Consider the following 16,619-nt stretch of genomic DNA (forward strand, 5'->3'; position numbering starts at 1 on the left):
AATGTTACATCATTGCCTTCTTTGGTGGGATTCCAGTCTCCCATATAGTAAGAATACACTAGTAAATGTGAAGACTGGGTTTTGCAAAGGTCTTGTCATTTTAGTATTTGGGGAAGTATACTGTTTAAGGTGGTTTGCTTTTGAGGCAGGTGCAGGATGGATTATCTTGAGAAGGGGGTGGTACATGAGGATAAGTATTGCCAAGGAATGAATTGTCTTGTGACCAAGTGCACTGCCTTTTCTATGACACTAAGGTTTCCTATGGTACTGATTACGAGACAAATAGCAGTGGTAAATAAGGCATGACTTGAGTAGAAGTACATGGGGCCTGGCCATGGGCTGCTAAGGTTTCCTATGGTACTGATTACGAGACAAATAGCAGTGGTAAATAAGGCATGACTTGAGTAGAAGTACATGGGGCCTGGCCATGGGCTGCTAACATTTAATATATTCATTGGCAATAATGCAGAAAGTTTGGAAAGGAATGGCTTTCCTCCTTCATTTTCACATAAAAAGCCAAGGCAACAGAACCTCAGTAGAACTATAATCCTGAACTCTGTAGGCAAAAATCATGCAGGGAAAAGACAAACTTAGGCATTCAATTGCTTCAGCTTAGCACTAGAAACAAATGCAACAATGAGAATACAAGATCTGGACATCAAGATGTTATATGTTTGTGGTGCAGAGAAATGCAGCCCCGAGTATGATTCAGTTGACTTGAGTCTGATAAGTGAATCTGATCCTCAAGGAGTTATTGAGGGACACAGGTCAGAGACTCAGAGGGACACTTTTGTCTTTGCTCTTGCCTCAAGGGTGGGTGGCATTTAACAAAGGAAAAAAAATAATTTGTGGAAATCAATAAGAGGGGTTCACAGGAGTGCAGCCATGTAACAAACATTGGGAAATGGTGTCAGAAGTAGGTTTTACTTCATGTGATCATAGGACATTACTAGACTAATGGCCCTGGGGCCCTTACAAGCCTACCCAAGAGTTTATCCTCAAAAATACCTCAGTCAGCACCTGTTGCCCTTGTCAATGAGGGACATAGGTGGAACCCCTGTGACAAATTTGTGGTTTCCTGTCCACTCACCAAGGTTGTGCTTGAAGAGGGTCAGTGAGGTACTCTGTTTGATGTGTATGGGAAGTCTGTTCCAGAGACAAGGCAGCCCTTGGGAGACAAACCTGTCTCACCAGCAGGTTTTGTTGATGTCATATTAGATTTAGGCCTTTTGAGTGGGTAATGAATGAGGAGTTAGACTTATGGATAAGGGACATCTCTAGTAGGGCAGGGTCTGAGATTGCCTTGTAGTGAGACACAGATCACCTCTGAGCAATCTGTATGATACTGAGTATAGTGATAGTGATAGTGATTTGAGCCTGTCCACATTGGACAGCTGTTGGAGGCCATGAATTCTCTTTGTGAGGTATTTCTGTGGCCTTTCCAGTTGGTGCAGGTGTTTGGAGGGGTACATTCCAAATAGGGCATTATACTTAATTATTGGCCTAATGGGGGAGGAATACAGAGACGTAATAACCTCCTTTTTCTTGATGCACTCCCTTTACTTATGGAGATGAGCCAAGTAAAACGCTTTTCTGAGCACTGCCCCTAAAAATCCCTTCACAGCTGTCAAGATGTCCCTGTATCAGGATGTCCTAATTTCTGGTCTTCCCACCTCCTTAAATCTATACATTAAGAGATTTGCCTGCTTGGGCCACCAGATCAAAAAGACAAAGGGAAATGGAGGAGTGGACCGAGAAGGGACCCCTGAACACAGCTGATGGCAGACAGCTACTGTGGTACCAAAAAGAAAGATATCTCATTACTGAGAAGATATACACTGTACTGTGAATGATGTCAAATGTCTGGTCTTTGCACTGAAGGTCAGTCATTAAGTCACACGTAATGCCTACATCTGAAGGGAGTAAGATCATATCTTCAGTAAATTCTGTCTGTAGGATTCTGTTATGACAAAAAAGTAAAGTAAAATACTGCTCTGTGTTTACGCATTTATTTAATTACTGTAGCATATTTTCCTGTGCCTGCAACTAATATAAGTAAGTAAATTAACTGTACTTTTGTGTTTGATTACCTAACTTAGAACCTGCCCATCTGCATTTTTTTTCAAGCTCAAACTCAAATTTTACTGAGTTTTCTATGATGAAATTTGCTGAGTTGCAGCAACTGAATGAGGAACAAAATATCACTTATTTTTAATTTCTTATTATATACTTTTGCTCATCATATTTAAAATTATTAAATACAATCAACAGCATTCATAAAATAATAGGTATATTTTTTCCTGAGTAATTCCACTGGTTGCAAACATTTTCGTCACATAACATTTAACACCATACCATCCAATGTAAGGCAAATGAAATTCTATGAAAATAAAATGAAAGGGAAAAGACCTCTCCATGTGGACCCTTAATCTTTTATCATGGGTACTGTAGCTAATTTCAAAGCTGACACATCATAGGTGAGCTCTTAATCTGCAGTGGGTCAAACCTGCTCACATGGTTCTTTAAAGGACAATTTCCTGTCAAGATAACATCATCCCTGAAAAAAGATTGTCATGCTTGATGAGATAATTCGCTGACAGGAACATCTCAAAGCACTTCTAAATCTTTGCTTCGGGTAGATTATGTTTCTTCTTGGGAACATAAACTGCAAGAAGATGAAAAGCAACTGTAACAGCCTTACTTAATCACAAATTTTGCAAAATAATGCATTTAAAAGCAAGTTTGTTCCAGATCTTTATAAAACATTTGCAAAGCTGGTGCAATCAGAAGGTTTTAGTGCACATTCATATGAAAGAACATGCTAGAAAATGTATTTTTATTCCATGTTTCATATTTTCTTATCAATTGTATTACTTGTGTTTTGCTATCAATCATATAATTTGGTGTTTTCCTATTTGACACATTACTCCTTGATCCTGCTTTAAAAGAGTTTTATTTTGTGCTGCTGAGTTGTTACTGTAGATACATCCATACTTAAAATCCCTTTCAATTCAATTTGGAGATGGAAAAGTAAGAACAAACATCAGTACATATAACCAGAAAAAAATGCGACTGAGTCCAGAAATAAAAGGGAACATGCGTAAAAGGTTAAGCAGTTTTGTTCTTTTATTTTACAGTATGAACTTTATCAGAACTATTTTAAGTACTTTCATTCTTTCATTTTTTAGTTAATACTTTATTAGAAAATAAATGTAATCCGAGGCACACCTTATATAGTGATTGAATCGATCTCATGAATAAACAGCCATTACTTCCTCATAAAAAAATATCTTGTTAACATAACATCAAATAGCTATACATTTACTCATAAACATGTAATAGAACTTGAAGTAAAACATAAATTAAATTAATACAATGTTACATAAGAAACTCTTTGATTTTAAAATAAGCTTTGGATGTTATTCATAGTCATTATGCGAATGAATATATGCGATCCTCGCTACAAGTGAATGAGCACAGCAAAGCTAAGATTCATAGATGTCAGGTACTCTAACATACAATGGCTGTGAATAAGTGTAAGCAGACAAAGTCATAATCAGATGCAAATGAAAAGTGATGTAAAACATCATATGGCAATGAGACCTTCTCCCGCCTGTTTGAAGATACATATTTCACATTCCTGCACTATCCCTATAGTTGTTATACAAGGCATAGCCATGCCTATTCTATCTACATTGCAATCCATGGTGATGATCTCACTTGCTGTTAGCCTTGCTATTTCTGGGTATGAGCTGTTTGTCCTGACCAAGACAAAACTGATTGTGCCCACTGGTGCTCGCTGGTCAAGAAGACAGAGATGCAGGCAGAGAATAATTCATTATAATTTTGGCAATCAGGAGATACTTGATAGGTTCAGAGTGTACAGGGATATTATAAGGGTCTTAGTAAGTATGTATGGCCCCCACAGGGGCACTAGGAAATACATAGTCTTCCTCTCTCTGTAGATACAAACATATGTATAGCCCTCATCATGCTTGCCTTAGGGCATTCCAGAGACAACTGTGGACATGTTAGGTATCTCACAGGCTTCTGACTTGAAGGTAATACACCGGTTACTGGATGCCCTCTCTGCACATGTGGATCAGTACATCTATTTCCTGGTTTCACCTCAGAACTGAGCCAGCCTATGGATGCCTTTTATGGAGTGGGACATTTCCATGAGGTATTTGGTGCAAATACCACATCCACCCATGTTGCAATTAGGACCCTGTCTGGTCCACATAGGAAGCAGTACCACAATAGGAAGGGCTACCATTCTATCAATAACCAGGTAGTGTGAGCCACATGGTGGTATATCACCAATGTCTCTGCCCAGCATCCTGCCAGTGCACATAGTTCCCATATCCAGCACACTAGCTCACTCTCCTATCTCTTCCTGCATGGTAGAATACCCCATGGCCATCTTGTTGCTAAGACTAAAATATTTTTTCTTTTTCATTTAAGTAGTTATTCATGGTAAAATGTATTGCAGAATACCAAACCATGTTTTTTTTCTTTTATGTATTACAGAATACCAAACCACGTTTTCTTTGTTTTATGTATTACAGAATACCAAACCACGTTTTCTTTGTTTTATGTATTACAGAATACCAAACCATGTTTTCATTGTTTTATGTATTCATAGGTTCATAGGTAGGTACTAGGCTATTGGCCCTAGGGCCTATATAAGCCTAGCCAACGGTTCCCTGGCTTTCGCCACCCAAGAAAATTATTTTCCTGTGCCACTGTCGAGCAGAGCCACAGAAGTGATCCCCGGGGTGAATTTCCTATCTCCCATCCAATCATCAAATTTTTTCTTGAAGAGTGCTAATGAGGAGCTTTGTTTGATATAGATAGGTAGTTTGTTCCAGAGTATGGGAGCATGTCTAAAAGTTCTGGGTTTGACATAGCTTTGTGTGTTAGGCAGAGATTGTCTCTGAGTAGGTGATATGCAATGGAGTAAAGCTGCAGTTTTTTGAGACGGTCTGCATAGGGCATCTGTTTGAGGCTGGTAATCCTCTTTGTGAGGTATTTCTGTGGCCTTACCAGTTGTTGTAGATGTCTTGTGAGGTACATACCAAAAGGGGCATTGTACTCTATAATGGGTCTAATGAGTGACGAGTAGAGGGGAACAATGACCTCTTTTTTCCTGGATGAGAAACCTTTTGTGATGAGGTGTGCCACATAGAAGGATTTCTTGACTACTGTGGTGATGTGATTATCAAATGAGAGACTACTGTCCACCTGTGTCCCAAGGTCTCTTATCACACTTTCAGTGTTAAGTAGACTACCGCCTATGTGGTAGTTCATGGGTACTGAGTTTTTACCAAAAGGGATGACAATGCACTTTTTGGCATTGAGCATGAGGCCATGGCTTTGACACCAGGCATCTGTCTCAGCGAGGCACTTTTCTAGGATGTCCACATCTTTTAGAGTTTTGATTATGGCTCCTAGTTTGCAGTCATCTGTGAACTTTGTTAGCCAAAGACCTTCTGTGTTGGTCTGTACTTTAGAGAAGTAGATACCAAACAGGAGAGGACCCAGGACTGAACCCTGTGGTACTCCACTTGTCACTGGTCTGAAGTTGGATTGGGAGTCTGCTACTTTCACAGTGTGGGTTCTGTCAGTGAGCCAGTTGGCAACCCATCTTGTGACATAGGGATGTATACCTAGTTTAGTGAATTTATCTATAATTCCAGAGTGGGGGATGGTGTTGAAAGCCTTGGCGAGATCTAGATAGGCTGTGTGAACCACCTTACCCTCATCTACGGCTTTGGTGATTGCTTCAAAAAATCTATCAGGTTTAGGAGACATGATCTGCCTTTTACAAACCCGAACTGGGTGGGATCCAGAGTTTGGAGTTTACCAATGTCATTATTTATAAGTTCCATGATGATACGTTCCATAGCCTTGCAGACCAGGCTCGTTAGGCTAATGGGGTGGTAGTTTCCGGGGTCTGTGGTGGCTCCCCCTTTGTGGAGTGTGATAACTGTCACTGTGCGCCATTCAGTGGGCACATAGCCTGAGGTGAGGCTATGATTGAACATGGTACTTAGGTGGGGTGCCAGTTCATTCTGCAGTTCATGTAGAACACAGCCTGGGATGTTATCAGGTCCCACGGATGCTGTGTTCTTGGCTTTGGATAGTGTGCTTTTTACCTGTACAGCCGTGATTACAGGAACTTTGCATTCTTCTGGTATAGAGATGGGCCCTTTAGGGGATGACAGGGGGGTAAAGTTAGCACTGAACCTATCTGCCAGGATGTTGGCAATATCAGTTGGTTCTGTATATTTAGTGCCATTGTGCTGTAACTCAGAGCAGATCTGAGTGTTGCCATTGAGATTCTTGACATAGCTATAGAATGCTTTGTGGTTGTCTTTAGAGTCAGTGGCGATTTTGTTTTCATAACTAGCTTTGGAGGATTTTATGAGAGATCTCAGCTTCTTACTGAGGCTGACCAGGGAGTTTCTCCAATCATGGGATTTTACTCTTTTTTTGCAACAGTTTCTTTCTTCTGTTGTAGAGTTTGCTTATGGCAGGGGATCACCAGATTGGCTTCCTTTTTTTGGAGGATAGCATCTTGGTTCTGTTAGGGATTGCATGATCCATGCACTCGTGTAAGTGCTTATGAAGTGCATTTGTGTAGGATTCAGCAGTCATACCTCTATTGTCCGTCAGCATGGGTGTCGTGAAGTTTTCCACTTCTGTCTTAAGAAGCGTGAAGTTGGCTTTGGAGAAATGTTTTACTGTGGTTTCCCTAATGGGGGGTAGGGGAGGGATGTGGATGTCTAGGGTGATTAGCTTGTGGTCGGATCTGACCAATGAGGAATTGACCTCTGGTGTGGAGCACCGGTTGCCCATGTTGGTAAGAACCAGGTTTAGGATATTGCTGCCCCTGGTGGGGGTGTAGATAAGTTGATCCATGGCATTGGAATTTATGAATTCCAGAAAACGTTGAGCACAAGAGTTGGTACATGAGTAGTTTTCCCAGTTAATGGTAGGGTAGTTGAAATCACCCATTAGTTTGTTAGTTTGTACCCTAATATTTTCCAGTGTATTAAGAAATGAGGAGTGGGAATCCTGGGGCATGGTGGAGGATCTGTAGCAAGCTACAATTTGGATTGTGGTCTTGCCCAGAGTTAGTTGCACTCGGATAATCTTGGATGCATTATACTGAGCAACTAGCCTGGAGGTGTGGATATCCTTAATGAATATGGACACGCCTCTGCCTTTAGTGTTTCGGTCAAGGTTAGGTGGCCGAAAGGTGTGGTATGAATTATAGCCTGGTAATGCAGGGGTACTCTCTGGAGCCTTGAACCAGGTCTCTGTCACTGCACAGATGTCGATGTTCTCCATTTTAAGGAGTGCCTCGAGTGAGTGCATTTTGAGGTTTAGACTTCTAGCATTGAGTAGCAATACCATCAGATTATTCTTGCCTGTACCTGTTAGGGTGGTGAATTTGTCATTTGAAGCTTGCCTAAAAAAGGCACTAAAGGGGTGGCTAGAGCCTTAGGCAGTATCCGGAATCCCAGGGGCGACAGGTGCAGGTCATCTCTGGCAAAGCATCGTGGTTTGTCGATCATGTCATCCCAGGCAGACAGATACTGGATCCCCTTAGAATGACACCAGAAGCTTAGCCAATTGTTGAAGTCAATCATTTTGCCCTTGTAATGCGGTATCATTCTGGATGATGGCAGGATGCTACTCAGGGCTAGAGTTATACCTGCCTGGGCTACAAGATCGGACAGCTCCTCCATGTTCCTTTTCATGTAGTCCAAGAAGGTACATCTCAGGTCATTCACACCAACATGGACAATGACAGAGTCATATTTGTACTTGTTGTGGAGTGACCTGAGTGCATGCGTTATGTGGTGGATCCTGGCACCCGACAGGCAGCTGACAGTAACTTTCTCCTTGTTTAGCCTGGTGAGTGGAACATCAGTGTGCCTGACTATAGAGTCACCTATGACTAGAGTGTTGGGTACGTTGTTATGCCTTATGGGCTGTGGTTGAGTGGCACACTGAGTTTGTGGGCTATGTGTCATTTGGGTTGTGTTGGGGGGTGGAGACTGCTTGTGTTTCTGCTTTGGAGGTCCCTGTTGCTTGGGCAGGTTTTTACTGAGAGCCTCCGTGAATGTAGGTGTGTGTTTTGTGTTTCTATGTGTGTGTTTTGGTGGTGTAGGTTTTGAGGGACTATGTGCTGAGTGTGGTGTGGTACACGTGTTTACCTTCCCCTCTTGACTGTCTAGTCCAGTCTTGGGTGAAGAGAGCTTTGCTTCCAGTTTGGCTATATAAGTGCATCTCTCACAGGTTGTAGTGTTGGGTGGTAGGAGGAGAGGGTTGTCTATGTGCATGAGGCAATTACTGCATTGCCGCAAGATGCCCAGATTCATCAGGTAGACAGGAGAAAACACCGGGAGCTGACCCTTAGACATGCCTGGATAGGTGCTTATTTGTTAAGTACTAGAAACTGTTTTCCTCTAGACAGTGAGGAAAGTTGAGTGCTGTAGTAATTTGTAGCTTATTTAGTGCTTACAATAAGTTCTGAACAAGTGCTGAGCTCAAAGAAACAGACTTGAGTGCTGAAACAACAAACTGGCTAGTTGTAAGAAACAAAATTAAGCTAGAAGGCTTACCTCCAACACAGAAAGGCTTGGGGGCCTAGAAGCCTACAAATAGTCCTGGACACAGCAAATCTGTATCCAGACTAGACTACCCACAGGAAAGGCAGAAAACAAGCTTAGACATTTTTTTTTTTACAGAATACCAAACCATGTTTTTTTTTTTGTTTTATGTATTACAGAATACCAAACCATGTTTTATTTTATGTATTACAGAATATACGTTTTCTTTGTTTTATGTGTTACAGAATACCAAACCATGTTTTCTTTGTTTTATGGATTACAGAATAATAAATCATGTTTCCTTTGGTTTGATCCGCCTTCTCTCTCTCTCTCTTTCCTTTCTGGTGATGCTGGCTATCAACTGGAGCCATGGATCCTGATACCAGTGAGAAATCCAGTTAATCTGCAGAAAAAAACTTCAACACAGACCTGTATTGTCATTATTACTGTATCCAAATATATTGGTATAGTAGAATTGTTGGTTTCCTCTGCTGACCCTGTAAAATATTATTTGAAAACATTACCAATAAAGAAATAGCATACACTACTGTACGCTAAGTAAGGAGGCAAGAGGGACACTTAGCATGTACAAAGCCTTCATTGCCATTCTGTGCAGATATGGAAGGCTCACCTGTTAATAGTAATTGTTATGTCTCTAATGTAATCATTCAATATCAGCACTCCATTCTCTATATAGATATATGTTACTGATTACAAAACAACCTTCCTGAACAGATGTGTGTTGCTACTGTGAATTTTGGTAATAGCCAGTGTCCACACCACCTGTGATTATTCCAGTCTTGTCATATTATGTGTCACAATTATCTCCACAAATGGACAGGAAATATTCCTCATCCCTGGCAAAATGGATAGCCATGGAGCTCCCTCACCCCAGTATTGGGATGGGCAGGTACATTCTGCCTTGATTTGGCTCTAGTATGTCCTACCATATCATTGGCCCTCCATGCCCTACCATATCATCTGCCCTCTGTGTCCTACCATATAATTTGCCCTCTTGTTGCACTGTGTTAATGTGTAGTTACTTCTACCAGCCACATTAATTTCCATTATAACTTGATTCAAGGCTTTTGCCTTCTCAGCTTGTTTAGGCTGCCCTTCCCAACACAACATTTGCCATATGTCTTCAGGGCTGCCATTATGATTTGGTGTTCCTTGTGGCTGAAGTTGTCTTTTCTTTGCTTTGATCCCTATTTTTGCTTCATTACTAACAATAAAATGAGCCACAGTCATACACAAAAATCTTTTGAAGTAATCTTCACTCCAACAGACACAACAATGAAACCATGCCTGTCATCATGAAAAATAAATAAATAAATAAATAAGTCAGGCAACACAAACCCATTATACACATGCATAGTACCAGTCTAGGAAAGTAAAGCTGTGTTGAAGTAATGTTTGCAGTATCATGAATACATTCACAATAGGAAGGCAATCAGTTTAACAGATCCATGCTTCCCACAGCCCCTACTACTTTCTCATATTCATCATACTGTCATCTTTCACTCCGCTGTGACACCTATTTATGTTTAGCCAACAAAACATCTTCACTGCCTCAGTATTTCACAATTACATCACTGCATTTCTGCCATGCATGCACAATCATTAAATCACACCAGAATAGATTATTTTCTCAGTGATCCCTAATCATTTCCACTGTTGCTGTAATGATTTTCCATTTACAAATGCCATCTTTACAGTAATCACTAAAACTTGCTGTAATATGCCTTTCATATCAGTAAAGAGTTCTTGAAGTAAACTCATTAATCTTTCATCATTTTGAAATGTTTCATATTAATTTGCAATATCTGTATTATTTTTGTTACTTTAAAAAGTTTATGCTTTCCTAAGTCATTTGCCACTAACTCAAGTAATCACAGGTATTAAACATATTAATCTAAATTCAGGGTCAGTATCCATTTAACATAAGAATTAGGCCCTTTTCCATTTATCTCTATGAATCACAGTAATGCAAATATGTGTAAGATGACCTATCTGTGTATCCAGGCCTTAGGTAATCACATACATCTCCTTGTGTTCTTGTGAATATGCTTTGAGTGTTGGTAGAGTCTGCAACAGTCCTCAGCAATCCCTAGAATGCTGCAGGAACATACAGATAACTTCAGTTAGTGTTTGACCTGACCATATTTTGAAAAGGTAAAATAAGTCAAACGCAAACAAATTTGAACAACCACGAAGTATCATCCTTGCCCATCTAACATTACCATCTCAATGCAGTCAACAGTTACTAAATGTTGGTACTCACCCACACACAAATTTTATATCCATGACCCCTCTACATATGAATAAATAAACTTTAATACTGCTGGTATAGCGCATGAGGAATATATAAAGGAAACTCAGGTGGAATAATCCAAAAAGGTAGGAAAAACGATATGCAGCAGCAGTATTTATTTATTTTATTTTACATTTGTTTACTGGAAAGGTCAGACTGGACACAGGTCCATTTTCAGCCGAGGCCCAGGGAGAAAAGCTCCAACATAATACATATATCATAAAATCATAACATAATAAATTAAATTAGATATGATATAATACATTAAATCAGAGAAAAATAAGATATAAACATGACATAGATTAAGGATGTTATGTTGTAAAACAATGAAATAAATAAAATAAAATTCCTAAGATGTCACATAGCAACAGGATGAGAAATATAAACAATTTGTAGGTAGTTTCTTGTAGAGTATTATAACATAATGAGTGTATCTTGCAATAGTGCTGTTGAAAACAGCTAAAGAAATCAATGAATATTAATGGGATTCACTTACATATTCTAGTTTTGCTATGAACAGATTTAGTAGCAATTTTAAGTAAGATAAAAAAAATGATTTCATTAATGACTTTTATCCACCATTTAAATAAAATGTGAATGTATTCCTTACAAAAAATACATGACAAAGCATTGCTGGCAAAAACAAACTTGCCAATAATAACAATATCAGGTCTAATGCCCTTGCTTGTTAACTGGGATTGCAAGGGTGGTGTCACACCTCAGTAGGAGTGGGTCAAAAGCCCTGAACAACAGCCCTGCTTCTAATTTCTTCATTCTAGTCATGGAAATACCTGTTAAGGCACAATATCATGCTCCAAGCTGGTCAGATAAAAAGACCAAGATAATGCTCTTCCTTCTGAGAAATTCATACCTGGATAAGATCTAGACATCCATTAGCGGGGATGACTGGAAATAAATTGACATCTTACAAGAGGTGAGTACCTGCCAACCCTGCCAGGGATCACCTGCTCTGAAACGTAGGCCCAATCAGCTGGTCGAGTGGGTTGACCAGGTAGAGGCAAGAAGGGCAGAGTTCTATAGTAAGTATTTTTTTTTCCGTTTATTGGTTTATTAATTTATTTTTTATTGCATATCAGACATAGGTTTAAAAAATAAATTATAATATGGTTGTATTAATGAAAGTTTTTGGTAGAAGAAACATAAGCAATGCAAATAAGCATCTATAATATTATTATAATAATACAAAAGAATGCATAAAAATATCTGTGAACAGAACTGCATCTGTATGCATATAAATGAAATGTTTATGTGATAACATAATTGTCTGTACAAATACAAATGTTAAGAAATATATGTAAGTATATATATATATATATATATATATATATATATATATATACATATCTGTAATTTACACACACACACGCACACACACACACACACACACACACACACACACACACACACACACACACACACACGCACACGCACACACACACACATGTGAGTTACAGATATATATCTGCATGAGTACACTTATTAGTGTATGCATTTATACACAAACAAACAAAAATTTACACCGCTACATAATTTCATTTACAGTATGTATTATATTAATTAGTAGTTGAAGAACATGCAGGTTGCTTTTATAAATAAATAATTTTGTTTGTGTAGGCCAGAACATATTTATTAGAAAATGAATTGTATAAGACACATATGTCTTCCACAATATTAACTGCACATACAAGATGTCTGAATTCAGCCAGTTACTCCACCCTAGTCAGAGTGGAGGTTGGGTGAGATGGGTGGAGGTTGCAGTGTGAAGTAAATGACCAGCACATAATTTAGTGAGAAATGACCAGCTGTATTACTTCTATATACATTTTTAAACAATCCCTTTATATGCATACATTTATTAAGCAGAAACTTAGCAAAGTCTGCATTACTGTCCTGAAGTATATAGGTTCATAGGTTCATAGGTTAGTACTAGGCTATCATCCCTAGAGCCTATACAAGCCTAGCCATAACAATTCCCTGGCTATTTCTTCCCACACTATTTACTTCCCTGGAACCCTGTCTAGCAGGGTGACTGACATGATCCCCGGGGTGAATTTCCTTTCTCCCATCCAATTGTCAAGGTTCCTTTTGAAGAGGGCCAAAGAGGCACTCTGCTTGACATGTATGGGCAATCTATTCCAGAGTCTGGGTAGTCTCTGGGTCAGGAACCTATCCCTCCAGCATGTTTTGTTTATTGTGATGACAAGGTTTAGATCCTGGAGCATGTGGCTCTGAGGGATTGGGATTTTTTTTTAAGTGTAGCATGTCCAACAGCTCTGGGATTGACATGGCCTTGTATGTTAAGCAGAGACTGCCTCTGAGTAGACAATATGCGACAGAGTATAGCTGGAGCTTTTTAAGGCGGTCAGCATAGGGCATCTGCTTTAGGCCTGTGATTCTTTTAGTGAGATATTTCTGCGGCCTTTCCAATTGTTGCAGATGTCTTGAGAGGTACATACCAAATTGGGCATTGTATTCTATAATGGGTCTAATGAGAGATGAGTACAATGGGACAATGACCTCCTTTTTTCTGGATGAAAAGCCCTTAGTGATGAGGTGTGCAACATAGAAGGATTTTCTGATTGCTGTGGCGATGTGGTTATCGAAGGTGAGACCACTGTCCACCTGTGTCCCTAAGTCTCTTAGCACACTTTTGGTGTTTAGTGTACTGCCACCTATGTGGTAATTCATGGATACATGTTTTTTTTCCCAAAGGGGATAACTATACATTTCTTGGCATTGAGCTTGAGCCCATGGCTCTGGCACCAAGCATCTGTTTCTGTAAGGCCATTTTGTAGAGTATCCACATCATTTGGGGATTCAATAATGGCTCCCAGTTTGCAGTCATCTGCAAACTTTGCTAGCCAGAGTCCCTTAGTGTTGGCCTGTACTTCAGAGAAGTAGATGCCAAACAAGAGTGGTCCCAGGACTGAATCCTGAGGTACTCCACTTGTCACTTGTTTGGAGCTGGATTTGGAGTCGGCTACTTTTGCAGTGTGGGTTCTATCAGTAAGCCAGTTAGCAACCCCTTGGGTGATGTAGGGATTAATGCCCAGCTTAGTAATTTTATCTATGATTCCAGAGTGGAGGATGGTGTCAAAGGCCTTGGAAAGGTCTAGATAGGCTGGGTGGACCACCTTACCCTTGTCCATGGCTCTGGAGACTGATTCAAAGAAGTCAATCAGGTTCAGCAGACAAGATCGGCCCTTCACAAATCCAAACTGGGAGGGGTCCAGTGTTTTAAGGTTGCCAATGTCTTTGTTTATAAGTTCCGTGATAATACGCTCCATGGCCTTGCAGATAAGGCTTGTCAGACTGATGGGACGGTAGTTTCCGGGATCCAAGGTGGATCCCCCCTTGTGGAGTGGGATAACTGTAGCTCTGCACCACTCAGTGGGCACGAAACCTGAACTGAGGCTATGATTAAACATGACACTTAGGTGAGGTGCCAGTTCATATTGTAGTTCATGTAGTACACAGCCCGGGATGTCATCTGGTCCCATGGATGCTGTATTCTTAGCTTTGGAGAGTGCGTTTTTTGGCAACAGACAAAAAATCTTGCTGTAGGTAACAATAAAGGTTGTCCTCCACCTATACGTATGAAAGAAGATGAACTGACCAATAAATATTTTCAAAATCTTGCAAACTTCTTTATTTAAACACACCGTCTCGATTTAAAACAGATTGAGCGCGCTTTCGTCTCCTATCGTGAGACTTCATCAGAATCTTCAGTTACACACATTAATTCTGTTTAAATACTCTCTTAATTAACCAATTGTTAATTGATTAATGGTTAGTCACTTGGATATTATTAATTCCAGTTCTAAGTGACCCTTAACTGTATGCACTCTGTTATATATTCGCTTATCTACAGCTATCATACAACAAAAAATGAATATATATATTTTTATGTTTGTAAAGGTAAAATACTTGTAGATATACGTATAAATATAAATTAAATACATGTAAATTAAAAATATATAAAAAAACATACTTCTATACAAATGAATTCATATACATAAACAAACCATAAAATCTTAAAGGCAGTTAACATGGACAACAGTTAATCTTCATATTTTTGATGATGTGTATGACAAACCCTATTACAAAGAACATATATAATATTTACTTCATAAAAAATATATATATATAAAAATTACTTTAAAACTTTTGTTAATCACTTTCTATATAAAATATATGTTGATTAAATGTCTTTTAAATAATAATACAATCAAAAATTATATAAATATTCTAAATATCCTAAAATACTTCATAAATACATGAGGTTTTAACTGTATATAAAAAATAAATATTTTATTTTATATATATATATGTCCTTGTACCAAGGAATAGTCACTATATAGTGTAAATAATTCTGAAAAAATTTCTCAAAATGTACTTTGCTCCTTTGCCAACCAGTCATGACAACGTAATAAACTATATAAACTACTACCTAACTATCTACAAATTCTATAGTAATTAATAAAACCTCTTTTCATTTCTTCTTTCTACCATGGTTTAATGCCAATATTTTCAAGGCAGGTTTGACTGAAATATGGTCATTCATTCCTGGGTATACACAAGAGTCCAGTCTAATCTGCCAAATCATCTCTCAGTATTCCAGGAAAGTTTCCCAATCACCTCTCCTTTCCTTTTGTTTCACTACCTCCAGTACCCAAAATTTTATATCCATATTCTGACAAGTTGTTGAATGCCTATAAAGTGCATTGTTCTCATACTTTTTGTTAATGTCCCTGATATGTTCATATATGCGAGTTTTCAGATGTCTTTCTGTCTTGCCTGTATAATATCCCCAGCATGATTGACAATAAGCTAAATAAACCACTCCTTTTGTATAACAACTTGAATAGGTATGACTTTTAATTGTGAAATTAATGCTGGGTATATTAATTTCCTTTCTACAGGCAATATATGAGCATTGTGCACACCTCCCACATTTGTGTGTGCCCACCTTTAGTAATGCCCCTTCTTTTTCTTGTACCTTCTTTTTCTCTAAGATGTTTTTCAAGTTCCTATTTCTTCTAAAGGTGTATTTTAGTTGCTGTTGAAATATGTTTATTCTCATGGGCATTGTTTTAAACATATTCCAAATCCCATTAATGCCCTTCTTTAACCAACCTATGTCAGAATAATAAGTTAGCATTAACCGAGGTATTACCTTATCTATTGTTTTACTTATTTCCATATTATTATCCCTATTTGTGTCGTACTCATTATTCATATTCGTGTCCATACTGGTGGCAATATTGAATACCCCTTTGTCATATTGTCCATTCACCAATAATGGTCTGTATCTACTATTACGTTTCTTAATTATTTCTTTTTTAGTATTTTCCACCATATTATTGGGGTAACCTCTTTCCTTTAACATCTCCTGTACAACATCTAATTCATTTATAAAATCACAAAACTCTGTTGTTATTCTAGATACTCTGATCATTTGTCCTTTTACTATATTTCTTTTTATATGGTAGGGGTGGTCACTTTGGTAATGCAGGTATGAGTTTGAGTAACATTTCTTTCTGAAAATTTTTGATTTATATACTTTTTTCATATAATCTTTAATAATCGTTACATCTAAGTAATGTATTTTATCCTTATTACTCTCATATGTAAATTTCAAAAAATTGGTACTACTATTA

This window comes from Protopterus annectens, chromosome 15.part0 (assembly GCF_019279795.1).
Source record: "Protopterus annectens isolate FY-2018-M chromosome 15.part0, PAN1.0, whole genome shotgun sequence".
NCBI lineage: Eukaryota > Metazoa > Chordata > Ceratodontiformes > Protopteridae > Protopterus > Protopterus annectens.